Source organism: Vicugna pacos, chromosome 14 (assembly GCF_048564905.1).
Source record: "Vicugna pacos chromosome 14, VicPac4, whole genome shotgun sequence".
Lineage (NCBI taxonomy): Eukaryota > Metazoa > Chordata > Mammalia > Artiodactyla > Camelidae > Vicugna > Vicugna pacos.
In genome coordinates this window covers 22,391,762-22,405,544 of record NC_133000.1, presented here as the reverse complement: position 1 = coordinate 22,405,544, position 13,783 = coordinate 22,391,762, and the positions used below count along the sequence as shown (strand labels likewise).

General features: G+C 35.9%; 1 pseudogene; it reads left to right on the top strand.

Moving 5' to 3' along the window:
- Nucleotides 1-7,047: 7,047 nt before the first annotated feature.
- LOC116283389 (U4 spliceosomal RNA) lies at nucleotides 7,048-7,200 on the top strand (annotated as a pseudogene).
- The last annotated feature ends 6,583 nt before the right edge of the window (nucleotides 7,201-13,783 follow it).

Genomic DNA, 13,783 nt, shown 5'->3' with positions numbered 1-13,783 from the left:
AGTACATGAGTGTAATAAATAAAATACAAAAATAACAAAATGAAAATGCATTTCTGTATATCATCATGTGACAACTATGAAGGAAACAGCTGTCATACTGAGAAAAAAAAGACTACATATTAAAGTACTTTATTAATAACTTCTTGAAAAATGGAAGATTATTTCAGGTTAAATATTAAATTCACTTAAAGAAATATGACATCAAGAAGAAAGTAGGGATATAGCTTCCAGAGTATATGAAAAGACATGGGGAAAAAAGCATTTAAGACCAACTCTGAATATTTTATATGTATGTATGTATACATATATATTATATATGCAGAAAAATGTAGCAAGGGTTTGTAATGAATAGATTGTTGTATCAGTGGGGAAATCCCTGCGCAACTACACATTAAGATATGTTTTCAAATTTTACGCAAAATCAACCCTCCTGCTCAGGCATAAGGCCAGATGGAAGCTTATGGCTGCTGCGTCAATACCTACAGAACGTTGATGTCTTCTTAACTAGTCCAAATAGAGCCGTTCCATCTGCCATAAACACTGGGCCCAAAGGCCACATTTACAGATTGCATTAAAAACGTTAAAAAATTATTTTGCAAGTGGAAGGCATTTTTATAGGTTCTGGGGAAAAGGAAACTCAATGTGTATTCCAAAATCCTTATTCTCTGGTGATTCTGAGTGTGTTTTCATGTGTGCACATACAGGGAAATAATAAAATAACCTTAAGAGGGTATTTTTTAGGGATGCCAGAAGTGCATTAACTATGCACTGTTATTATTTCCCTGGAGGGGACATCTAGATGGTTCTCTTAGCTTTTGCATCTTCCATCTTCCCAAGATGATGATTGGTTTTATTCTTTTTTTTTCCCTAACCACTTGATGGTTTCCTTCTCCAAATGGAAGACAGAGGGTACACCTTTGTCAATCTGCCAGATCAAATTCAGTGAGCATTTTAATTTGTTTCCTTTCAAAATGAGATTTTTTCATAGTGCCTGGAAATGCTTAATCTGTACCTGGCTTCTTAAAACCTGTTAAGAACTCAAAGGCTCTGAGACCAAAAGATGGCACTAGGTCACTAATTGTCCCCAAACCTACTTTGGGGAGCCTCTAGGAGGGAGGAGGCACCATTGCCCTACACACCAACTGTCACTGCTACAGGCACCACGTACTCAACATCTAACTGAGAAACAGCATGGCAGAAGGGAACCTCTTGCAGATGAGCATAGGCTAGCGGTCAAGCAGGAGCCATAAATCTTCATTCATATTTTTAATCCTCTTGTTCAGTGCTATAGAATTTTGTAATAGTTAAAAATACCAGGCTTAAATTAATTTATTTTGACTTCTGTAAAATACAGATAGGCATGCCTAATTGAAGTGAAGGGAAAAGCAGAAATAAAGAGGATTATTGACGGTTTCTATATTATGAAACAGCACCAGATACTAGTTATTGTTTTTCTAGAATCATGCCAGACTCCACAAGAAGGGTAAAGAAGGAAAATCAACCCTGGCCTCATCTTTCCCGCCATCTAAACTTTACTTATTTATTTTTTGAGAAAGATAGCCTTTTAATTATTCATACCCTTTGCCCCAGTAACATTTTCATTATAAAAATTCATTACTAACTTGAAGGTTATACAGTGAAATTATTCAAGCCATAAAGTTTACTAAGTGATATAATAAAATTTCAAGAAGCAAAATATCAATGATGCTCTACAAAGTAGAAGGCTCCCAGATGCAAACCAAGGACTTAACATCTAAACTTTAGAGTGCTGATCATTGATTCTTGGTTGGCTTGTTTGTGTAAATCAAATTCAATAATGCATTTGAAGAAATTTGACAGTCTCAAGTGCTATAAAAAGACAAGTCAGATGAGGAACAAATTTAATTATTTTTAGTCCCATAGGAATGTAAGTTACTCAGAGTATTCTCACTATACTCAGTATGAAGTGGTGGAGAGGGGAGGAAGGGGGGTTGCCTGGCCAGGCAATACAGCTGAAACAGTCCTGGAGAGGAAGAGATCAGTGGAAAAAGATGTCAGTCGTGTGTCATGCTCTGTGCTACACATGTTGATTGACCTACCAACCCATGCCTGTTGTGGAAAGTTTATCATCCAAAGCTGCTAGAACAAACCACCAAGATATCAACTAGACCACCCAGGTACCCCAACCAGATTGACTGACACTGACTGGTACAGAACTATGATCAAACACAAAAAAATCTCAAGTAGATTCTCTCTCCCAGAAATTTGGAATTGGGATACTGAAAAACTTAGTCTGTCGATAATGGTATATCCCTAACTGGTCTTGGAGTCACAGCAAAGTTAGCACCGTGGTCAGCCAGTGCCATATACAAGCTGAAATTCTATGGATGAAATGAAAATCTAACTGCAGAGAAGTTGGTGGGGGTGAGATAATAGATAAGCAAAGAAAATGACCATATGACTCTATAAAACAGGGAAGATGGACCTTCAGTTTCTTTCTACTTCCAGTCTTGCTGCAGCACAGCTGAACTTCATTCTCTGCCTTGGTTTTTGCTTAAAATAAGCACTTTTTTCCAGAAACCATTTTAAATGGTTTTAATGGACACATATATGCAATGTCTGTACCACGTGCACAACCTTCTCTTAATGTTCTTCACACACACAGTGTACACCACACTATTGCATGTGTATAAAATACTACCATCCAGCTCTTTCACATATGCTCATTATAGTTTTAAATTTTTTAAGAGAAAGAACTATGTCTTCTACATTTGCACATAGACTCCAGACCCTACCATTCTTCTAAGCAAACTAGTGCCATTATAAATACACATTCACTTGACCATCATCTTGGTCCAATTCCTTTCAGTCAATGGTGGTTTCTAACCATGAGAAAAATATTGTAGCATAAACACTCTCTCAGTGTAGGTTTCCCTTAAAACATAAAATTATACCTGAGACAGGATTGATTTGGAAACCTATAAGCCACTACTTCTTGCTCCACCTCAATGACATCTTTACACTTATAAATGAGAATTTCCTTCCAAGTAATCTGTGTTACTTGAAGAAGCACCAAAGGAAGAAGCTGGCTTGATGAATTCTAACTTTAGGAGTAAAGTAGATGATCTAAGAAAGTAAGTCTGCAGTTATAGAGAAGCACACTGACTTTGGAAGCTTTCTGAAAGTTTCAGAATTTGGCTGTATTTATTCTAAGCATTGCTTATTTTTAGTTTGTGAAAATCAAAGATCAAATTCTTAAAGGCAAGTGAGTCTACATGCTTTTCAAGGATAAAAAGGAAGACGCAATGTTGGGCAAGCCCATCACTTTTTTGAAGTCAGATTTTATAGAAAAAAAAGAACTCAAAGACACAAATGATGTGCTACCTGATGTATCTGAGAGAGCGAGAGTGTGTGTGAAAGAGAGAGAAAGACAGAGACAGAGACAATGACAAAGAGATGGAGAGAGAGAGAGATTGAGACAGAGTCAGTGGGAGGAGGATGGAAAGGGAGAGGCCCTCTGCGGCCTGTCACTCCAGATTTCATTAAAAGCATCAGGATCCCTGGAAGCTTCAGGAATCTTCAGGAAGTTCAGGTGAGACCCTGCTCCTTGTTTTCCCAAGAGATAGGTTCTTTTTTAATTGTTAGAGAAATTCCATTTACTTAGCTTCCAAACCCTGATTAGGAGGGAATGCTGTGGGAGATTCACCCATTTCAACCTAAAACTTCCTAAGTATAGTGAATATATCCATATATATAAGTTTGAAACGTATCAAATTCCATTCTCAAGCCCATCAATGATTGACTCATGTGTTTGAATATATTCCTGAAGAAAAATATGTAATAAATTCAGGTTGTGATTGATAAAGGCCAGGTGCCCCTTATTTACATACACAACATAGAGTATCTTAGTGCTGCCATCTTGGGAACAACAGAGTTTGGAAAAAAGCTAGGAGCAATGGTTCCATTATGGATAAAAACAACATCACTTCACAGAAAGCCAAATCTGTAGAGAGTTTATTAGTTTTCCCCAAAGGCAATCTATTGAAAATACCATGCATATGACAGAAATATTTTACACTCTATCCTTACCATATAATGCAAATGCCCAACACTGATTGATTAAAGGCTTTGCAAAACAAGCCTTTGTTAGAAGGAAATGCTTTGCTAAACTTATTTTGTTTCCTTGAGGTGTGATGTTCCTTAATCACTCTTGGCCTCCAACCTTCTAGCTTCATCCTCCAATGGAGGTTGAGTGGGGGGTCTATTGGATGGAAGTAATAAATATCGGTTTATGTTTCTCTTCTGGGAGAAGTTAACCTATCAAAAATCCTGAGCACAGAGATTTCCTTTTTTCCTTCCTCTCCATTGGTCCAACGAGAGGCAATGATGTGGATCGGTACTGCTGCTTTGAAAACTCAAATTTTGTCTTTGGGAGGACTATCCTAATTTGGACAGTGGGAGAAATGGAGAGTGAAGGCAGGCTCATGGTGGCCTTTCCCTAATTCTTCCAATTTACCCTTCACTGGCAATTGAAGTGAGGTTTGGGTACTTCATTTGCTGATTTGTTTTTCTTATTTCCCAATTTTTCCAAAAAATCACCAGGAAAGGGGGCACTTTATTTGACCTCATGAACAGTCTACAGTATAAAGCAAGGTATATTTTTATATAAATATGAAATGTAATTTTGGATTACTAATTAAATTCTACAAAATAAATTCAGCAATATATAGGACTAAATTACTGATTATCCATAAAGAACATTGACTAGCTAATCTAATATGCTGTCAAAATTATTTTTAAAAACAATAGAAATTTATACATAATTATTTGAGATTAAGAAATAGGTACTCCATAACATTTGGTGCAGTCAAACACAAAGCCATATTTAAGTTCAGAATTATGAATTCAATTAATAATTAAAGTATATGCACATAGGGAAGGTATATATAAAGCAGTAAATGGCTTTTTCAGGTGATTAAACATCTAAATGATGTTTCATACCCAAGACAAAAGAAAGTTTATTGTGACTCTCTTCCTTAGGTTGAATAATATTCCTTCAACACAATAAGAACATAATTCAATGAAACTAAAATAGGAGATGAGAGAGTAAGGTTCCTTTTGCTCATGGGGCTCTGAATGGCTGGCCTGACTGCTTTCTTCAAGTTGCCAGGAATATCACAGTGACTACAAGCAAGAGGTGTGTGGAAGAACGACGTGAGGGCAGGTCTGAAAATGGAATCATTATGAGAGGCTGGATTAAAGAAGCGAATAATTTTCAGTCCAAAGGATCTGTATACAAAGGCAGTGATATAATTAGATATTTTAAAGCCAGTAAGAATTTCAGGGTCATTTTGTGAGTGAGAAAATATCTGAATTTTCTAAGCTATCATCACCTGTATCCTTCTCTTGACATAGTGTAGCAATTATTCTCCCATAAGCCTTCACAGGATACAAACTGGACCACGTACAAGTAATTACTGATGAATGTGAATGTGCTGCTCAGTGATGAAATGTTTTCACAGAAACAGAATGAAGTAGATGGAAAAGGTATTCTCGTCAACTTTGAATAGATATATTCAAAGATAATGCACGTGCTACAAAAGATTTGCAAAGAGGTGTTTCAGTAATATGTTAATAAAGGGTCATTTATAGTAGACTTTTTAAAAAGCTCTTCTTATTGAAACATGTAAAGGGAATTATACAGAAAAAATGATAAATACACATTACAGCTATTTAAGAAAGGATGCATAAATGCATTCTATTCATTTTAAGACTTTGATGTTCCAAAACTCCTGTAGTTGGAAATGTACAGTTCACATAATAAAGATCCTGTTATATCTAAATGGAAGTTAAACATGGAATTTTTCAGTGTCACTAACAGCCTTTTTAAAAGGTGTGCTTAATTTCAAGTTCCTTGAAAAATCTCTATGTTCTCAGAAAATTAATACAGATATTCATATAGTTTTAAAAAATTGCTATTTGGCCATTTTTGGCACACTGTCCTTGCTTCACTATTGCTTCTTCTTTTTTTTTTCATTGACGTATAGTTAGTTTACAACATTTTGTCAGTTTCTGGTGTACAGCATAATGTTTCAGTCATACGTATATGTACATATATTCCTTTTCATATTCTGTTTCATTATAGGTTCCTACAAGATATTAATATTTCCCTGTGCTATACAGTAGAAACTTGTTGTTTATATGTTTTATAGTTATTAGTTTGATATCACATATGTGGAATCTAAAAAAGAAAAGACAAATGAACTTATTTACAAAACAGAAACAGACTCACAGACATAGAAAATGAACCTATGGTTACAAGGCAGAGAAAGGGGAGGGAAGGGATAAATTAGGAGTTCAAGATTTGCAGATACTAAATACTATTGCTTCTTAATCCTTTTTGCATTCTCTTCTCACAGCCAGTTGGATCTGTAATTTCACAGTTCTCATGTGCTGTGGCTCCGAGGGGCACTGCCACACTCAGCGTGAGGAAAGGGTCCTGCATTTTGGACCCTTTCTGCTGGAATGACAGTGCATGTTCAAGAATTAAAATGAGTTTTCTGCATTGACCTAAACCCTGTGCACTCTTCAAAGAAATACAAATAAAAATCACAGTCCAGAAAACTGAACATTTTCTACATTATGGTTTATGTCACAAAATACTTAAATCATTTATTATTTGATATAACACTTTAATAATGCAAGGTATCAACTGCAGGAATATGTTTGGGGCTCAGCCTCTCTCTTTCTTGGAGCTTTTCTTGTTATTTCAGTGAAAGAATAGTATTACGAGTTGAAAAGGGGTGGAATGTGTAGAAATATTGCCAGTATGGGAAAAATCCTATGGGATAGCCCAGTAGGTAAGAGCTTGGCGTCTCCAGTTAGATAAACCCCCTATAGTTCTTGATTCTACCCCTTTCAAGATGAATGACCTTGGGCAATTTAATCTATTTTCAATGAGATGTCAATAAATACTTAATCCAAATACACAGCTACTACCCTTAGTTTCCATAGCCCTGCTCGGAGCTGTGGGGATGCTAAGCTCACTGTTAAGAGTAGTTACTCTCCAGTTTTGCCAGTAGCAGTATCGTAGCCAGTGAGGTTTATCTGAGGCATGATTATTGCTAACTGAAAAAAAAAGTTAATCTCTTACTACGGTTGTGTTCAGAACAACTATCTCTTATTCTGCTGTTGGCTACAGTTTGTGCAGTTTGATTCTAATGATGATGCACCAAAGCTCGGGAATTAGCTTCTTTTTAGTAACAAATTGGAGTGGTCTCAAAGTATAGGCATAAGAGAGTGACTTTCAATATGCTACTGAAGTGAGAATGAAAAGGGCTGAGATACAACTCCCACACTGGGAGCTGCCCACAGTCCTGCCCCTCCAAGGGAGAGGTCTCACAATGAATGTAAGTGTCATTCATCCATATGTACTGGATTCAGAAGACTGAAAACACTCTTCCAAAGGATTGCTCTCAAACATTCAAGTTATCAAAATTATGGAAAATTTGAGAAGAATGTTTTGGCAGAGGAAGTGAAACAGAGAAAACCCAAAGGTAAGCTTAAGAACAATCATTTGGAAGTCCAGAAAGTTAACGCACTTCATTAGTTGCCTTTAATGCTTTTCAGGTGAACCTGTATTTGGATGTATTCTGGGGCACAAGAGGAAGTTTGAGGAAATTGAATACATCAGGTTACATGGTACCCTATCCAAGCAGCACAAGTTCATTCAATAAATATTTATTAAGCATCTTCTGTCAGCCAGACACTGCTCTGTCCCGGATGACAGTCATAGAGCATTTTTAAAAATCCCTCTGTTCTTAGAACATATATTCACATATATGCACGTGCTCTCTTGGAATGAGAGAGATGACATCTCAAATAAAGATAGATTTATTCAACAAACCCCACTAGAAAAACTGACTAGCAATGTGAAATAAAATACACTTTAATTGAAACCTCGTATCTTACATACACACACACGCAAACACATACACATAGTCAAGAGGGATCAAAGATGCATCAGAGATGCAGAAGTCAGAAACTTAAATACTACATAAAAATAAATAAAACATTTTGCATTGGAAAATCCACATTAGTCAAAGTCAAAAGACAAAGCAAACCTCTTGTCTTCTTAATATGGAAAACTAACTTTGAAATCAGTAGGAATAAGACCAACAACTCAGAGAAAAATGTACCATTGGACAGATTCTCTGTAGTTTACTGATACACAGAAATATTATCCGAAGGGCTGGAGTAGAAACTATCAGTACAAAGATGAAACAAATATGGAAAAATATGTCTTCTCTTTATACTTGAATCCTACTTGGCTTATGCTGCCTTTTGCACTTTGATGAAGTATTTAAAAAAAAGAAATATCAATTATATCATTTTGAGGATTTGGGATTCTGGAGAAACAATTTACGTTTAATGACCATCATAAATTATTACTTTGATTTGGTTCTTAGTTAAAATTATCAACAACATGTCCACTGAACTTAAAGTAAAATCTAAGTTGGCTCTACTTTTTAAGTATTTTTTTTCTTTACTATTTTATTCCAGGAAACTATTGGATTAAATAATCAAGCAATAATCATAAGTGAAGAATATCTTTAATGTTAGGACAGATTAACACCCTTCTCTTCAGTACAAATGATAACTATATTTCTATATATTAAAATATAAAGGAAATAGTAACATTATAGGAAGCCATCTTCAAGTGGTCTCCAGGCTTTTAGTCAAATACAACAGAAAGATTTTACTTGGCTGCATCACATTTGAAATAATTGTCATGGCCAGGGCACCTCCTTTTTCACAAACACAACAAAATAACATTACTGGTTAGTATTTCTTAGTTCCTATTTAGAATACATATTTTATTAATCTAATTAATTAAAAATTAAGTGATGATTCTAGTTATTCTCATCATTAATTTTCTAACATTTTGAATGAATGTAGAGTTTTAAAAAAATCTAAAGACTACAAAGGCATTTGACCAAAAAGTTTATAATTGAGACATATATAATGTGCTAGGCAAGGCCTCAAACACTAAGGGTATAGGTAGTTCTTAGGAGAAACTTCATTTCAAATTTTATAAACCTTTAAGCAAAATTCAAGAGAAAGAATGTGTAGTGCAATATTTCAAAAGTGAAAACCCCAGGACTTGTCAAAATCTTAAATTATAGATCCATGTCCTCCATTTTATTAAATTCCCCATAATACTTTACTTAAGCAACTTTGGAAATAATTGAAGTCCACAAGGCTCATGGAATATTTGGGATTCTTGCTATTGCATGAGGCAAAAAGCACAATACAAACTATCCTCAAAAAAAGAACACGAAAAGGAATGTTTGGGGCATAATGGCTTCAGAAGGGGTTAGATCCAGGAGCTAAGAAAGTCATCAATACTCAATTTAGTCCTTTGCATATTACATTTGGTCTGATATTTGCTATGTCATAGTCCCCAGGAGCTCCCGGTTTTATTCTACCAGTTCTCAGCTTACAGATCAAGAGTAAGAAAAAGAAAATTCCTGGGAGTGAGTATGGCTGGATCAAGCAACGGTCCATCTGAGCTTAACTCATAATATGTTATTCGGTCTAAGTTATAATCTGAACCCCCGAAGTCAAACTGAACCTTGTCTCCTGGGACGGGGAAGGAGTCTTTTCTCATTAGTAATTGGAGTTATTATTTTCAGGAGAAAAACAATTGGATGTCGGGTAGGCAGAAGTCTTCCCTTCATATCTGCATAATCCTTATTGCCATTTGGCCCTTTTGGCTTTATACTTCCTGTTCTTTTTTCATCCACATTTCTCCTGAAACTCAGCTATTCTTTCTTTGACTCATAATTAATGGCACCACCCTTCTTTTCTAGATTATTGAGAAAGGTACTTAATTGCTCTTCTGGACTCTAATCTTGCTTTCTTTTACATCCAGCCTCTCCTCTTACCCAAAGGGACCCATTTAAAGCATAGACCTAGCCATGTTACTACTGATAATCCAAACTCGATAAATACCCATTCCCATGTCTCAAATTTTTGACACATTTATTCCACCCACTATTTCAATACCAAGTCCCAGAAGATAATCTTCCCTCATGACATAAGGACAAAATAGACAGAAAAAGATTTTGGGGAAATGATCCTTTTCTCCAAAAATAATTCAATAAAAATCTGATATGGGCTGAATCATTTTTGTCCTCCTGATAATATGCTTTGAGTACAACTAAATTGAATATTTGCACAAAGATTAATTCACAGATATGTTAGAATAGTAAGATATTTTATAGGACACATAATAAACCAAATTCTCTGGAGTATAGCTTTGAATATTGAATTTTTGCACTGTGGTGTGGAAGCACCTCAAAGTTTGAACTTTTCTGTAGTTCTTATAAATAAGATTAAACTATTATAAACCTCTATATCCACCACCATGTTTTCTATTCACACAAAGAAATCTGTGCTACTGTTATTTAATAACATTGGCTTCTAGGCTCAAGAACAGTTTTGCTCATGATAAAATCATAGTAGTATTGTATTCTGTTGGACAGTTTTGAATTGTCAAAGTGCTTAAAGCATTATAATCATATTTTTCTCTCTTTTTATGGCCTAGAAACACAACATCTATACTCATCTTGTAATAATCTTTTTTTAAAGTTGGGCTTCATTAATGCCTAGTGATGTTAGGTTCTATTCATTTTGTCATTAAGATGGTTCAGTGTGTGCCTAGTCTATCAGCACACACTAAAGAGATCAAAGAATGCAAAATCGTTGTCCACAAGATTGTGCAAAGCCACATCATCACATCATAGCTTAGCATAATTTCATTTTATTTAAAAACACTTTATGAAATAGTCATAAAACCTAGTAAGCCTGAGTTAGGAGCAATCAATTATATAAAGGAAAAAAGATATACTTGGGGAAACTGTGAAGCAGATTCTTCAGTGCCTTCACGTCTTATTGATATATTGACATTAATCCATAATCATCATTTTTACCACCATCTTGACTTTGTTTGCATAAAGTTGACAGGAGTAATTTTGAGTATGAGTTCTGATGAATATGGTTACAACAAGGGGCTCCACCATGAGGTTCCCATTTTTTTTGAAAATTACTTAACCTCTCCATGCCACCATTTCTTCTTTGATAGAATGGGAATAATACTACCTACTTCACAGAGTTGCTGGCAAGTTTATGTGGCATCATGACAGGAAGGTGCTTACAGAATTGCAGACACAATATACCCCTTCTACTTTCTAAATACCATTATATGTATGCAGCTCACCTGCTGTGGGAAGGAACTTCTCAGACTCCAGTTACAGCATCAAACAGACCTAGCAAATAAAGACAGAGATCTAGGCTCCATGTAAGCTGGTCCACAGCATTAGTCTAAGTAATATTAAATACAGCAATATGCATTGAAGAAAATAATGTAGAATATCAATGTGTGTTATCTGTATGGGGAAAACACATTTGTTTTTTGAAGTGTGAGCTCACAGAACACATTGGATACACATATTCCAATACGTGTATTTCCACTGTGTTCTGTATCTCATCTCCAGGTTTCAGAACAGAGGTGGAGGGATTGACTTTAGGTAAGAGGTTACACAAGTCCTCTCTTCTAGCAAGAGGCAGAGAGCACGGGTGTGGGCAGCTGAGGTCTACCGATAAGAAATTGGAGTTTTATCTGCTTGCTCAGTTCAGTGGTGAACTTCTCCAGAGAGGGTAATGTGTTGGCTCTTTCTTTAACATTATCCTCCTTTCCAAAGAATGACACTTAACTCTGCACATTTTGAACATTCAACAAATAATCCATGGTTTTCTGAAATTTTTGTTACTCTGGGCCATAAAATAAAAAAAAACTATAAATTAATGAACCATTTCTATAGTTTATAAATGTCTTCCATTCTGATGAAGTTTCTGAGAAGAACAGGATAGAATGTATTCCTCTCATTCATTGTCTACATATGGAGCACTCAGTTGAACTTCGGGATGGAAGCCCTACAAAATTCACCTTTAAGTAGAAGTCATGAACGCATTTTGTTTCTGCTTTTGGAGTATGAAGATCTATATAGAATCAAGTCAAAAATTAAAATAACACTTGAGTGTTATTGGAATCCAACATCTATTCTTTTGAATCAATTCTTGATTTCCATTTTGCTTTCATTTTTAAGTATAGTGTTCTAAAATGTCCACATAATCTTTGGAGTACTTTGTTTAGCTCGGGAAGGTATAAAAGCTTTTAAAATAAGATACAAATAGCTTGGCAGATTTCACAAGAATATTTACTGTTCAAAGATCTATTTTCAGAAAGCATCAGCTTTGTCATTTCCTTCAGATTAGAATAAAATAGAATCATGTAAGGTAGAATTGTCATCCCTTAAAAATTAATTTCTCTTTGTTTCTTATTTGACTCTCATTCTCCTTCCTACATCCTTTTTATTTCAGTTTCACCAGGAGCCTCTGCGCCCTTCATGAAGCTATGATGTACACATCAGATAATCCCTCTACATGAGCCTGTTGTATACTTTCAATGTAAATTTGCAGGTACAAAGAAATGAAAATGTTTAAGAAAGACAATTTTTTCTCTCTTCTCCCCATCAGCCAAACTAGCAGGAAGGTAGTAAACTGAGGCAATGCCTTTGGCTCAGATAAAGTTCAAAGAGGCAGCCAGGAAGTCACCTGGATGCTCCAAAGGTGTTCGTTTGTGAGGCTGGAGGTGGGGGAAGTTTTTATGCTGTTTGGTGTGATTCTTCTGAAAGAAAGGATTTCAGTGATGCACGGTGTATATGCCAAAGGTCTACTGATAGAGGTAACGAAATATGGCATTACAAGTGTGAGATGTTTGGACCAAATAGTACCAGGTGACTTTGGGTCTTCTAAGCTCACTGAGTTAAGTTTTTTCTTATCTTTATTTTTTAAATTAAAAAATAAAAAAAAAGATTATTTTTTTAAAATGGAGGTATTGGAGATTGAACCCAGGACCTTGTGCATGCTAAGCGCACACTCTACCACTACACTATACCCTCCCCCTTATCTTTAAATTAGAGATGAGAACGCCTACCTGCGGCTAACCATATTTTCTAAAAAGGACCACAGCAATGTATCTGGTCCCACATGCTCTTTAGGATGTTGTTGTTTCCAACAGAGAGGCAATTTCTTTACCCTCCTCTTGAAACTGGCAGAACTTTCTGACTGCCTTTCCAGACAGAATGTGCTGCAGGTAATACCGCGTGACTCTGAGGTCAGGTCCTGAAAGGAGAGACAGCTGTCACCTGGCTCTTCCCTTTGGGACGTGAACCTGCGGCTCCCTGGGCCATTGTGTACAAAGTCCAGCTCTCTTGAGTCCCACCATGAAAGGAAAACCATGTGGAGAGACCACCTGGATGAGAAGGAGCTGTTTGAATCTTCCGAGACAAGACTCCAGGTATGAGAATGAAGAGGTCTTCAGACTGCAACCCCGTGAAAGAGGCTAGAACCTCCCAGCCAAGCTGCTCTTGAATTCCTAACCTATAGAGTACGTAAGAGGTAATAAAGGATTCTTATTATTTTAAGCCACTAAATTTCATGTGATTTTTGGTGCAGACATAGAGAATACACTGCAGTTTAGTCAAATTGTGAAGATTAGAAGACTTATTTTAAAACGGTCAGAGTAGATTCTCAAAACCAGATGTTTATTAATATATTTACATGTGCTACATGCATTTATAGACCATCCTGCCATTCTCTGCCCCAGTAGTTTCTAATGGCAGTAATAATAAAAGAAGAAAAAGAAGGGAGGTGGTTATAGCTCAGTGGTAAAGCGCAT